At 50.3% G+C, this 12190-nt stretch overlaps 1 protein-coding gene across 3 annotated transcripts in view; it reads left to right on the top strand.

Annotated features, from left to right (window-relative positions):
• Window positions 1-12190, top strand: part of Kiaa0513 (KIAA0513 ortholog) — a 52424-nt gene that overhangs the window by 1378 nt on the left and 38856 nt on the right. For 2 of the 3 annotated variants that reach the window (XM_005345764.3, XM_005345765.3), the window contains exon 1: window positions 6442-6610. The exons of the other annotated variant lie outside the window; for it this stretch is intronic. The gene's annotated coding sequence lies outside the window, so the exon portion shown is untranslated. Of the gene's footprint in view, window positions 1-6441; window positions 6611-12190 lie in introns of those variants that run through there. 3 annotated transcript variants of the gene reach the window in all.

The raw sequence follows: 12190 nt of genomic DNA on the forward strand, positions 1-12190 counted from the left end.
AATCTAGAAGACAGGCAGGCAGTGTGCAGTGGCTCAGGTAATCTAGAACACAGGCAGGCAGTGTGCAGTGGCTCAGAGGTGAATCTAGAAGGCAGGCACGTGTAGGTCATCAGGAATGCCAAGATGGTCTGCTTAATAAACAGAAAATGGCTTTCAGGGGAGGGAGAAGTCAGCTAAACTTGTACATAACAGATTCATCTTTCTGTCTGATGTCCGTGGCCAAGAAACACTGGCAGCCAGTAATGTGGCTCCCTAACATAATCCCAGCGCTTAGGATACAGAACAAAACCCTATCTAAGAAGAGCCACAGAATATGTAAGAAATTATAAGAATCATTGCACTAACCGTCTTTAGTTACAGAGAACTTAAAGACAGGACTTCACAGAACCAGGGACCCAGTAAGGAATGCCAGACAGGCCTTCTGCTTTCCTAAGATACCTCAGAGAAATCAGAACATGTCACCCCAAAATACACCTCTAACTCCAAGTGAGCCAAAAGTTATGGGAAAGCTTTCTCTGCCTCCCCAGCTCTGACTGGAGACTTCAGCCTCCTTCACCCAGGAGAGGGCAAAGGAACATCCTGTGAAATGCTGAGAATATAATTGACCTGCTCGATCCGCTGCCGCGAACCCTAAACCTGCTTCATCCTGCTCTTGGCAGATGTATTCTTGGTTGACAGTGTTAGAGGGGCTGGATTTGAAGCCTCTCATGGGCTTCCTCCATGTGTCCAGTGAAGTGTATGGAGGTAAATGCCTGCCTGTTTTTCTCCTGGCAGTCTGTCTTTGTTCCAGAGTTTAGGAGGAAGAAGGAAAGGGCGTTTTCCTCCCCCGTGTGCCCACCCTTTGGACCCATTACCAAGTCTTTCACAAGAAAAGGGAGAGTGACAGGCCCCTCCTCTTGGTCCTGTGAGCCACTCTGAAAGCCAGGAACCTCTGAAGTAAAAAACAATGTCCTCTTAGAAATGCCAGCAGGAAAGAGATGCAGTTTCAGGGGCAGGTTCTGTCAGCAAATGTTCTTCAAATCTGAACTAAGCTTTTTGTTTGTTTATTTATTCTTTTTTGAGACAAGGTTTCTCTGGGTAGCCCTGGCTGTCCAGGAACTCTCTCTGTAGAGCACATTGGCTTCAGACCCTGCTTTTAGAGTGCTGGGATTAAAGGTATGCACCATTACCGCAGGTCAGGTTTGTTGTCCACACCCTCACCAGCATCTATTTGTTGTCTTCGTTATTGCCATCTGGCTGGAGTGATGGACTCCCACTGCACTGGGCTTGAGTTTCTCAGATGGATAATGAGGTTAGACATTTTCTTCATGTGCTTACTGGCATTAAAAAACCCCTTTAAGTGTTTTTGGCCCATGACTACATAGTGATTTATACTGGGAGGGGCACGTGGGAGATGGAACCAAGGTGTTTGCCCATGCTGGGCATGAGCTCTACCAAGCCTGTTAAAAATATATATATATTTGCATATCTTTGTGTAGCTCAGAGAACAGCTTGTGAGAGTTGGTCCTCTCCATCCACCATGTGGAACCCAGAGCTCGAACTCGGGTCATCAGGCTTGGCAGGAGGCACCTTCACCTTTGAGCCATCTCACCAGTCCGGAGCCTATTTTTAAATGAATCGTTGGAAATATAAGAAACCCAACAAAACAACTGGCAAAACACTTGAATAGGTTATCTCAGAAGAGACACTCCAAAACAGACTGTTTCTCATTTGCATTAGTCAAACTCAGGCCACAGTAAAGTACTGGTCATGATCCCCCAAAAAAGGCTGCGATGAGAAACCGATTCAAGATCCCCCGCACTCTTTGCTGCCGGGACAAGACAGGACCTGATAAACTTCAGCGTATGCTCGCCTACAGTACTGCTCCGAAGAACCTCACACTTGACAGAACCTACATGTTCCTGACATACAGGGAAGATAAATGTGTACAGTAGAAATAGTCTGAAGTAATGAGAAGGAAAGCACACACAGGCTGCAGCATAAGTCACAGAACACGGTATTACATAGAGGAGAAGCACCAAGAATGCTCATTGCATTCCTGTCAAAAACACACAAAAGTAGCCTCTGCCAAGCCAGGGCTGCTGTGCTCCACTCTCAGGGAGGTACAGGAAGCAGTGATAATCTGCCTTGTGGCCTGGGTGCTTGCAGCAGGGTATTCTCTTCACGAGAACTCATCTCGTCATTAAGATTTGTATCCTCCTTAAGCAAATGCTGGAGAGGCAGAGCCCCTAAGGCAGCACCCTGGGGAAGCAGAGATGTGTTCTGGAAAGCTGCCTGGGTTGTTGGACATTTTCCTCTTAGTTTGTGGGGATGAGTCTGTCAACAGCCAGATTAGGAAGGCCTGATGACTGAAACACCCCACCCCACCCCACCCCACCCCACAGTGTTGAGCAAGGCCCCGGAAGTCAAAACCCGAAGTGGGGCAATGTGTTCCTCAAATCTTTTGTTTTGGGCACTTCACCTCACCTGTGGGCAGAGCCTGCTAGGAGTGACCTAGGTGCTTGGTAGGTGGAGTGCTGGGTGAAACAGGAGCTTGGTGGGATGGTTGCTGGGTGGATCGGGTACTTGGTAGTATGGGTGCTTAGCAGCTCGGGTACTTAGGAGAGCAGTGTTTGGCTCACCACGTGTGCCTGGAGCTGCTCCTGAAAGCTGGGCCTATCCTTGCTACTCTTCCCTGCACGGCCCACTCACGGCCATGTCTCTCAAGACTAACTGAAGAGCTCCCATGCCCGGTCCACTGTAGAATTCCTCCCCAGTCATACTCCTGTCGCATTTCATCCCGTCCTCTTGCCTGCAGCCTTTCTCCTCTGGTCCTCCATTTTCCACTCATTTACACGATTCTTTTCCTCCCCATGAAGCAAACTTCACAGAAGGCAGGAGGTATGTTGAGACCTTGGCAAGCGCTCTGTCCTGGATACCTGTTGCTTCCTGCTCTTCTGGCAAAAGTATTTCTGTGGCCTGGAAGTCACCTTTTCCTTGTACCAGTTGGCATGATGGGGCTGGCCCAGCCTGCTCTTCAGATTTGTCCAATCCAGTTAGTTATCTTGGTAAACTGGCCTCAGAGACTAGCTCTAAGGATGGCGCACTCCCAAATTCTGGGATTTTGCTGGAAGAATCAAAAGAAAAACCCCTTTTGTCCACGGGGCCACTGAGTATAAGTATATAGAGAGATGATCGTGGAACTGCTCAAGGCCATTCTGTGAAAAGTACCTAATTCGAGAAGGAAGTCATTCTAGGCAGTATCTTGGCTAGGGTTTCTGTTGCTGTGACAGACACAGTCCATCACTGAAGGAAGTCAGGGCAGAAACCTGGAGGCAGAAACCCCAGCAGAGTGCTGATTCCTCCTGGCCTGCTCCTCATGGGTTGCTCAGCCTACTGTTTTATAGCTCCTGCCTGGGGTGAGGGGTGTCACAATGAGGTGGGCCCTCTCACATCAACCCAAAAAAATGTCCCACAGGCCAATCTGGTGGGGACATCTTCTCAGCCAAGATTCCCTTTTCCCAAATGACTCCAGCTGTGTCATACTGACATAAAACTAGCTAGCACAGGCAGGCCAGGAAGAAATAAATTCTAGTGACATTTTTTTGCACCCCCAGATCCTGCTGGGCCTGCCTCAGAGCTATCTAGTCACAGAAATCCACAGATCCCTCTTCAAAAGGACAATTTGAATTGAGTTTCTTGCTTATAAGGAGGAGAATCCAGGCAGGTCTGATCTATCAATGAGAGTTCTTCAGGGGAGCAGAACAGAATATGTGCTGCAAAAGAGGTATATGAGGCTGCCCTGCATGATAATGCCTGGGCATCCAACAATGGCCACCTGCAAACTGGTGAGTGTGAGAACTTGGTGGCTGTCCAGGCCCCGAGACTGGATGGCTTAGCTGTCCCGGTGTGCCCCTGAAGGCTGCTGGTCTTCAGTCCATGTTAGAAGGCCAAAGAAGCTGGGTTCTGATATCGCCAAAGGCTGGTGGCAGCAATGCCATAGATGTGCTCACCAGCAAGGGGCAAAGGTGGTAGGCAAAGGAAGCACTGCTTTGCACTCTGCCTCTTTGGGTCTCCCAGCAGAAGATGCCACCCACCCTGGGGGGCGGGGCTTCCCCCCTAAGTAAATCCTCCAGGAAACACTCTCATACCTGGCCAGAGGCTTGACTCTCAGTTGATCTCAGACCCAAGCAGGCTGACAACCAAGGCTAGCCATGCCCCCTTTGGCTGGAGATGGTATTCCCACCACACCCCCTTATCTGTATGTTCACAACAGGAAATAAAGCAAACTAGCCATCATGGGGTCTTTGACTTTGTTGCTGTTACAAGGCTCTCTCTATCCTTGTCTTCTCAAAGTAAAGAATTTAGTTGGGAGACATGGACAGTTTAAAGAAAAATGTTTTCAGCAAAGATTGGAGTGGGCTGTCCCAAAGAAAGAAGCCACCCCAGTGGGTCTGCATTGTGGATTTCCTAAAGGGAGAATTTATGATTGTTATTATTAGTTGTTCCTTTTGAGACAGGCTTTCTTTGTGTAGCCTTGGCTCTCCTGGAACTAGTTCTGTAGACCAGGCTGGCCTCAAACTCAAAGCCTTTCTCTGCTTCCCGAATGCTGGGATTAAAGATGTGTGCCACCACTGTCCAGCTGATCTTATGATCATTTATGAGGTATGGTGACTCTTTTCCCCTCTTGAGTTATGATTGGACAGATCTCCCTTTTAGGATATTCCCATGATCCTCTTGAAAAGCCCATGGAGTAGTGTAACACCGGAATGTAAATGATAGCATGAAGAAACAAGGGTCTTTTGAAGATGCAGACCTTTTGTTAGTGCCGTGTGTGGCAACCGGGAAAGGTCTATGGTACCTTAGTCTGATAAAATGGATAAGCTATCTGCAGACTCAAGGATGTTGACCTGAAAAGGAGCATCCTGACTGCCAGGGAATGCAGCCTCAGTCCCTTTCATTCTCCTTGCCTATCACGTCTCGGGGCTTCATTTTCAGAGGGTCACAGATGTTTTCTGAGCCATCTGCCCCGAATGCTTCCCAGGGTGATACCAAGTTCACTGGTCTGTGGCTTGCAGAACGTTCTTCCTCATTTCAAAATGTCATGTCATCTGCCTCTGTCCAACTTCCTGAGGTCAGAGGCCTGCGTGGAAGGCAAGCAGGGTGCTGCTGAATCTCTTGAGAAAGAATGATGTCTCTCACATGGCATATGACCCTCAATGATTTATTCCAGTTCTCCCCAACAGCTGTCCATGTGAGGTCAAGGCTGCAGGAGTTGGTACCTATTGCCAGCTTCCTTCACGGAAGCAGGGAACTTCGACCCCGGCAACCGTCCTCTTCCATCCTGCAAGTTTTCTGAGCACCTACCTACCTTACCTTAGCGTCCTCACAAGGATGAAGGCTACAACCTACCCTCCCACCTCCAGAGCTGGCACTAAGCTCTCACACCAGGAGGTCTAGCTTCTCCTGGGGTGGCTACGTGCACCTTGAAGGTTCCAAACTCTCCAGGAACGGCAGTTCTCAATCTTTTCCTCTCTCTTAAATTTTCCTAAGAAGTCTTAGCGGAACAGATGTTCACATCTGCCATTAGCAAAGGGCCAGCGCTTGGCTACACTACCTACACCATCTTCCTGAGTAGCAGAACTCCAGTCCCACTGCCTAACATTCGTGACTTCAGAAGATCCCTAGAGATCGGCCTTGGTTTTCTTTTTCTCTTCCTTCCTGGGAATGGGTATGGGAGCCAGGACCTTGGCCACGGCTGGGCCAGTGATCCGCCGCTGAGCTCCACCCCAGCCTCTTTGTGTTTCCCTGTTGAAGAGATGTGGGAGAAGCTGTATGGCTGGACGTTGTGTTTATTGCCGTTTATGAAAAGAGCCAAATCTCCAGGCCTTTTAAGACACGCCTTCCAGAAGACAAACGGACTTAGCCTGCCATCCGTGCCTTCAAAGGCGTGTCGGTCCAGGGGATCTTCGCTAGGACTCTGCTACCCAGGCAGGGTCAGGAAGTGACCTGAACCTGACCTGGAGGAGCTTTTCCCTTTCCTAAACCACTCTTGCGCGCAAAAAAGCCGCGCCCTGGTCATCCCTGCAAGAACTCTGTTCCGAAGCGAACCCGCGCGGCTGTCAGGCTGCACAGGGACGAAGGGGCGCTCCTGCGCCTGCGTCCAGGAGCCGAGGGAGGCGGGGCGCTCCCCGCAAAGTGACAGCTCGCTCTCTCTCTTAGCTTCAGAAGGACCAGACTGCTCGCTCGCGTGTCACGTGGTGCTCAGAGGCGGGGCGCCCCTCTCATTCCGGGGCTCGGGAGAACCCCGCAGCTCGCGCGTCACGCGGGATGGGGGGGCGGGGTTGGGCGGGGCGCTACCGGATGACTGACAGCACCTCCAAAGGACCCGGCTGCTCCGCACGTCACGTGGTGCCAAAGGGGCGGGGAGAGCCCCTCTGATTGACAGCTCACTCCGCCGCGCCTCAGAAGGGACCGGGGACGGCTTGTCGAGCGCGGCGCATTCGCAGCAGCTGCGGACCCGACGGCGTGTCCGCCCCTTGCCGGGTCCCGCGGGCCGCCGCGGTGAGAGGGTCCGGGGCTGCGGGGCTGCGCTCTCGAGGGGCCGGGCGGCGTGGCTGCGCTGGGACGGGTGAGGAAGCGTGAGGAGGGGGTCGCCGGCGGCGTGGGCGGGTCGGCTGGACGGTCGGTGGGGCGGGCAGGGCTGTCACTCCGCCAACCTGAGTGCGGGGCCCACCGGGGGCCGCGAGTTGGTCTGAGGCCACGGCTGCACGGGGCCGCCAGGAAAGGCTCGGACACCGCAGCAGCTTCTAGGATGTGGGACAAGCCGACCCAGCCTTGCCCTGGTCTGCGTCTCCCGTCCCCGCCCCCCCCCTCGAGTTGCGGGTTGAGACGTGGGAAGGTGACAGGGTGGAGGAAGGAGGCTCGGCCAAGTGCTGCACCTACAGCGTGAGCGCGGCTCTGCCGGCACAGGTGCGCTGGCACGGGCTGGGTCCCCGACGTGGAGCTGTCCGGGTGGTGAGTCAGAGGTAGAGGTGAGCTGGCAGCTGTCAAGTCGGGCTGCCCTCCCCAGGCTGGGATCCAGCCTGTAACCCGATGCTGAGGTTCTGATTCATCCCCTTCTGCCTCCTCCCTGATCGTGAAAACAGGGCAGACGCACAGCACGAACTCCACGACAGGAGCAGAGAGGCTCCGGAGCCTCATCCCTTCCCTCTTTCCCACACTGTGGTCAGAAATAGGGATATTTAGGCCTTTGAAGACCAAGATGGCAGATAAGCTGATTAGGTGGGCTCCATGGAAAAAGTTGACATCGGAGATTTTCTTTCCTCCTCAAACACTGGTGACTTCTTGTTTGGTGATGATGGGCTATCTCAGTCTCTGTTGCGTTCCACAAGTTCCTTGCAATGGTTGGCTTTTGGTGGTCTGTATCAGATCATGTGGAGTGGATTTTTTTTTTTTTTTGAGAATGTCACAAGTATAAGCAGTGAGATGGGCGTATCAGAGTCTGAGAGAAATTGAAGTGAGGTCTCTCTACAGATGCTAACTCCACTTTTACCTTCATGGCAATGGTTGTTTCTTTAAAGGTAAGTTGTTTTATAGTGACCCCAAATGGTGCTGAGGGAGCTGCCTTTAGGAGAGCCCCTTCCCCAGGGAAACTATAGAGCGGGCAAGTCATGTGGATACCTGGTGGCGGGTATACCTGGATACCTGGCTTTCTTTCCTTCCCTCCCTTCTCTGCATTCCTTTCACAGGAGGTTAAAAGAAATGTCAGGGGACTGGAGAGAAGGCTGTCCGGTTAAGAGCATGTTCTGCTCTTGCCGAGGACCAGAGTTCAGTTCCCAGCACCCACCTTAGCTGACTCACAGCCACCTGTAACCTTGTCTCCTCAGAATCTGACACTCTCTTCTTGTCTCCTCAAACACCTACACTCACATACAGACCCAACATTAAATAATAAAAACAACACCTAAAAAAATGAAATATCAAAAGCCGGGTACAGTGGCATAGGCTTGTAATATTAGCACCCCAGAAGCTGAGGCACAGGTATCATGAGTTCAAGACCAGCCTGGGCTGTATAACAAAACCCAGTCTAAAAAGAGGAATCAAAAGCAGAATGACAGCGCTTCAGGAAGGAACAGCAATAGCAGTGTGGCTTCTACTGCCACTGTGTCCTCTTGCTTTGGTAGCTTACAAAGTACTTTCAACAGGAGCTCTTAGTTCATCCTCATTAATTCGGGAGTGGCAGATGGCATTCCTCCTGATGAGGAAACCAAGACTCACTTGTCCAGGGCCACTTAACTGTTGGAGGGAAAGAAAGCTTCACAATAACTTGGTTGCTAAAAGTGCTGACCGTATAGTACCTCACCACCTAAGGACAGTAGATGGGTCTGAGTGGATGTTGCCTCCTGCTGGGCTGGGGGTGGTACTGAGTGGAGCATCCTTCTCTGCCTTCCTTGCCTGACTGACATTCAGCCTGGCTGACCAGCCAGCCGGCTCGCCATACTGTTACCACTCTCTACACACTCTGTGGCAACTCAGATTTGTTTCTAGGCTTTGAGAAAGCCAGTAGGAAGTGCCTTGCAGAGCATCTTTGCTCAAGTGCCCAGTGTTTCCAAACAGGCCAGGTGTCCTCAGTTATGACGAAAGAGGGCACGGACGTTCCAGGGATACGTGCACCAATGATTTCTTCTCATCTCTCACCTGGAAGAGAAACATAAAAATCCAGGCAGCTGCTGCTGGCTCTGCTGGTCTCACCTAGATTTTGTACACGGCATTGTTTGAGGTTTCGTGGCATTTTTTTTTCTATTTTTAGCATACACAGCTGTTCTTGTTAGGGAAGAACAAGCTTTTTATCCCATTCTCTAAATCCGGGCATCACCACAGGACTGCTGGGGTCTGCCTTGTGTCTGTCTCTGCAGGCCAGTGGTTCAGGCCAGACTGAAGGCCAAGACAGTCTTGGACACGTGTATCAAAGCCAAGGTCTGGCCTGGAAGGTTTTGTTTGTTGTGTGCCTCAGAGACTGTGTTCTTTTCATGAAGGTCACAGGAAGCCACGCAGAGTACTCACTGAGGTGCAGGAATTAGGGCTGGTGAGCCAGGAACATCTCGATGGCCAGAATTACAGAACATTCAGAACTGTTATTGGTAAGGTCCCAAGAAGCAAAGGACAAACAGTACAGTTGGAAAGGTTGCAGTTTGGAGAATGCCATGGTCTCTCAGAATGAACTTTCCCTGGGCTGCCAGGTAGTGACACAGATACTGACTGATCTCACCTGTTTCTCCAGTGTCAGCAGCTACTCAGTCACTCCCAGAGATCCCTCTTTAAGCATGCCTCATTCGCTGTGCCACAGAGCCTGTACACTGGTTGTTCCTCCTTCCAGATTTCCCTGTAGTAGCCACCTCCCTCTCATTCAGGTCACCACTCCTATATCACATGTTAAATGAGATCTTCCCTAATGGTCAGAATGATCTTCCTATTTGCCCTGGTCCCCAGTCCACTTCCTGCAGCATATTGTACTAGTCTTTATCTGTATTAGAAATGACTTTGTTTCTTTGAGAATATTTTTATTATCTTTTCATTTTCACTGCTTGCATCAACAGGACCAGAACAGTGACTAGCTTGTAGCAAGTGCTCAAAACATATTTGCTGTGGGGCTGTTTATTTCAATGAGAGCCTTGCAAGATGGGAAGTCGTCCTACTGAGATGGACACTGAATTGGTTTTCTCTGATTAGAGATAGCAGCTAGCTGGCAGCTGACCATTGGGCAGAAGAGTTCAGGCACGGGTGGCTGGGAAGGAAAGCCAAGTGATGGGCTGTGTCAGCCTCTTGGTGCACCTAGCTGTAACAAAGTGCCACAAACTGGGTGCCTTAAAAAAGATAAATGTATTCCCTCAGAAGTTTGTAGATCAGAATTCCAGAGTTGAGGCATGAGCAAGGCTGGTTCCTTTTCTGGAACTCAGAGGGAGATGACCTGGTCTTTCAGCTTCTAGTGGTTGCTACTGAGCCCAGGTATCCTTCCCTTACAGCTGAAGCACTCCAGCCTCTGCTTCTGTGGTCACACAGTTGTTATCTTCTCTTGTCTCTGGGTCTTCTCTTAAATGGACACCAGTTGGACTGAATTTAGGGTCCATGGTATTCCACTGTGGTCTCAACCAAACACATCTATGACTACCCTTTTCCAAATAAGTTCACCCCAAGAGATTCTGGGGTTAGAACTTCAGTTGGCTTTGGAGGGGGCATAATTCAATTTAACATCTTCCAACTGCAAGATCTAGTGACCTTTAGTTGGGTATAGTGGCACTCACTTGTAACACTAACACTTGGGAAGCAGAGACAGGAGGATTGCAGCAAGTTTGAGGCCAGTTTTATAGTAAGTTTGAAGTCATTCATATCTATAGAATAAGATCCTATTTCAAAACACTAACAAGGAAATAAACTAAAAGCAAACAACCCTTCCCCCCACAAAATGTAGTGACATTTTAAAGGGGAAAATTGGTGGATGGTGCTTGATGATGTTTAGGGACAATGACAGTGATTTAGATGCTTTCTGGGGAAATGTGCACGATCCTCCCAACCTTCAGGGAAAGCCTGTGTGGTGTGCTTCATGGCAGGTCCTGGGACAGGATTTTCTTCCTTGGCTTTTTGCTGGGTTCTGTCTGATGGAGCAGAAATAGCTTGTCAGTGTCTAGCAGTAAGATGAAGATATTCCATCCCTGTTCCGTTCACTGTGGACTTCACACCTCTGTGTGGAAGAGGTGCTGACATCAGGGAAGCTGTGCCGTCCCTGAATGGTTCCCAGAGGCAGCTAATGAGATCTTGGGGCATGCAGTCTCTGACCTTGACCCTCGACTATGCATGAGCTTTTGGGAGCTCCTATCAGAATGGTTGAAGATTTGTGGGGACAGAACATTGTTCCTCCCTTCCTGGTTCTCTAAATCCTTATCTTGTTTTATTTTGCTTTGAGATGGGTTCTTGCTGTGTTGCCCAGGTTAGCCTATAGCTCACAATCCTCCCTCAGCCTTCTACTGGCTTCACAAATCTGTGCCTCAATGTCTAGGTTGCTAGTATTTTTTGATTAGGTAATCCATGTGGCTGATGCCAAATTCAAATGATATCAAAAGATGTTAATGAAAAGTTGCTTTGGTCATCCTGCTGTACTCCCCATCTCTACAAGGCACCATTCCTGTCAGCATCTTGGGGCTCCTACCAGAGACCTGATGCTCTTTTGATGTTTTCATTCCCAGTCAACCCAGGGCTGTTGCTGTCTCTCCTCTCAGATGTCTTTCCTCCTGCTCTTCTGTTCCCAGTGGACTGGCTTGTTCCCATGTCTTCAGAGATGATGGCACTACCCCTGCCAGGAGTTCTATATTGGGAAAGAACATGCTAGAAGAAATGACTCGGTGGTAGCACATTAGAGACAACTGGGAGGAAAGCGCTTCTCTGGAAGGGTGGTTCTCAGTGTCCTTTTCCTCCAACCTCATTAGCTAGGTTAGTGATGACAGGGATGAGGACAAGGGACCCTGGGGGCAGAGGCAGCTGATCTTATGTTCTAAGAGTGTGAAATTGTCCAGAGTCTTATGATAGCTGGTGCTTATTATAGGGCATACTCTGCCATGACAAGCAGTGTGTCCAGCTTTATAGGGTTGTCACCTCAATCCCCACAAAAACAGTCTGGTAATATCCCAATTTACAGTTGAGAAACCAAGCATAGAAGAGCCAAGGAATTTGCAAGTCCAGGCTTCCTAGCTCTGGACCTGGCTCTCAGCTTGTCTACTCTGCTGCTGCTCTGGTCTGAGCCCAAGTTGATCCCCTGTTGGTGTGCCTCTGACAGGTGCTGGGGACAACACTGACCCTCTGCCCTCTGTGCCCAGGCATTCCTGTTGCCCTGCCAGCCCTGACCTATTTAGTCTCTAGGTCTTATGGCCCCCTCCCTACCAACAACTTTGTAGCCTGGCCGGGTGGGTCTTCACCTACTTCACTCATTCTCTTACCTGGCCTCGGCACTTCCTAACACTTTGGGGATGGAGAAATGCTTGAGATAGAAGGCTGCAGATGGCTTGAAAGCCCTGACCTCTCCAAGCCTGGCTGCTGACTTACTACCCACTTCCTTCTGTGGAGATGTTCAGCTCTCGGCTTCAGTCCCAAGAGCTCGCTCCTCATGTGTCTTCTGCCTCCTCTCACCCTCTCGCTGCATAGACCTTAAACAGCCTCC

The sequence above is a fragment of the Microtus ochrogaster genome, chromosome 4 (genome assembly GCF_000317375.1).
Source record: "Microtus ochrogaster isolate Prairie Vole_2 chromosome 4, MicOch1.0, whole genome shotgun sequence".
NCBI lineage: Eukaryota > Metazoa > Chordata > Mammalia > Rodentia > Cricetidae > Microtus > Microtus ochrogaster.